The following is a 2,046-nucleotide window of genomic DNA, read 5'->3' as shown; positions in this document are numbered from 1 at the left end:
ATGTAGTCATCCAAGCTCAACCAAACTGGCGTGAACAATCAACGTGAACCCAGTGTTTGATAATTCGATCATACTAGTTTTGTACCATTGGTGAATTTAATTAGTCTAAACAGTACTTGTTCTTCTTGTTTACCATCTTACTAGACCCCTAATTGTCATGACCCCAATATCCGGACCTCGAGAAACATTAGAGCCGGATTAAACTTGTGAAAATATCCTCTAAAAATCTTCACCCGTCAAGAGACCACCGAAATAATCTCATCATTAAAATAAAACTAGCAATAAATATTCTTTATAATCCAAAAGTCAACATTCATCCAATTAACTTATATAAAAAAAATATTCCTCAACTTAAAATAAAACTTGACATAAAGGAAAGAATCTCATTATTACAAAACTCTCAAACTATCAACTAAACAGCAAAGACTTTATTTAACCTTCACCTTGAAGGCAATAACAATCTCGAATTTTATTCCTTACACCGTTCTAAGAATTTAGAAATCATCAATTCCACCTAATCACGAGTCTCTGAAAAGAATGAATACAACATAATGAGTTTACAAGTCAATAAGTGGATAAATTCATACATTAATAAACGCTGATTTTGCAAAACTAAAAATAAATTGACTTGATAAGCAAAACACTAAAATAGTAGAAAATCATAATGCAACATTTTTAAAATATATACATGCAAGGAAAATAAGCAGGTCACGTCTCAATGCGGTCAAACACTTCGATACTCCAGTTGACTTAATTGGCAAATCTCATTATTATATAGCTCGTGGTCGGGACGACAAGACCCAAACTTGGGCTCTTAGCGCTAAAATACAAACCTCATAGAGGCACATTGAGCCCTGATTAGATAACTTACTTATCTCCGCATATACTGGCATATTGACTTTAGATGCATATGTAAAAAAAAGGAACAAAGTTCATATAACCAAATATGTTATATAGAAATGCGAAAAGCTAACCAATAGTGAAATTTACCACATATGCATCTTAATCTCCTATATGACAAGACATAAATATCCATAAATAAAATAACCATAGGTTTATTATACCAAATAGTGAAATTTACCCGCGCCCGTCCCAGCCGGCGCGCACGTGTGTGGTGTGGAACATAACCTTTATTTTCTTCTAGGCATAAGAGAGAAGGGAAAGACTTATAAACACCCTTCATTGCTATTTCATTTCCTAAGTGGGACTAAACTTTTCCACTACAATGTCAAGTTTTAAGTTACACTTTATTATAACTCCAACAATACCCACCCCTCCATTGATTGTGATCAGCAACAACAATAGTAATGACTGTTTCTCCAGCAAGTCATATACTAAGGCTCTGTTTGGCAAAACTAGCTGAAAGCTACGAGATTATAGCTGAAAGCTGTAAAGCTAGCTGAAAGCTGTGAAATTGTAGCTGAAAGCTGTTAGCTGTGTAGCTAGCTGCTTGACTAGAGCTGTTTGGCAAAATTAGCTGTACAACTAGCTTAAATTTGTTAAATGACTAAAAAAGACATGCAATATTATTGATATAAAATTAGAATTATTAGGGACAAAAACGGAAGAAAAAAATTGGCAGCTCCTTCCCAAAGACAAACGCTACTTGAGATAGCTTTCCAAAAGCTACTTACAAAAGACACAATCTCCAAAATAATCTCCTCCTATTTTTGGTCACCAAACAGCTCTACTAGCTTATTGACCAAGTCAATAAGACACAAGCTATTAGATAAGACACTTTTTTGGTTGCCAAACAGTGCCTAACTGTGCGTTCAATGGCTGAAAAGCACCACACCCATCCAAAGAGGGATCAAACCGTATGCTCTGTTAATCATGTGTAGGATTGTAAAAGTCTATCTATAATGATGACTATATAAGATTTAAAAGTTAGTTTCAGTTATAAAATTTTGCTACAAGTTGCATAATGAGGACTCCCTTGTAATTCACTCAGTCCATATTATCCAAAATGCCAGATCAAGGTGGACAAGGCGGTGATGGAAGCATACGAGGAGGAGGCCGCAGCAGAAATGGTGTATATGGCGAACG

This window comes from Asparagus officinalis, chromosome 9 (genome assembly GCF_001876935.1).
Source record: "Asparagus officinalis chromosome 9, Aspof.V1, whole genome shotgun sequence".
Lineage (NCBI taxonomy): Eukaryota > Viridiplantae > Streptophyta > Magnoliopsida > Asparagales > Asparagaceae > Asparagus > Asparagus officinalis.
This window is presented reverse-complemented; position numbering follows the sequence as displayed.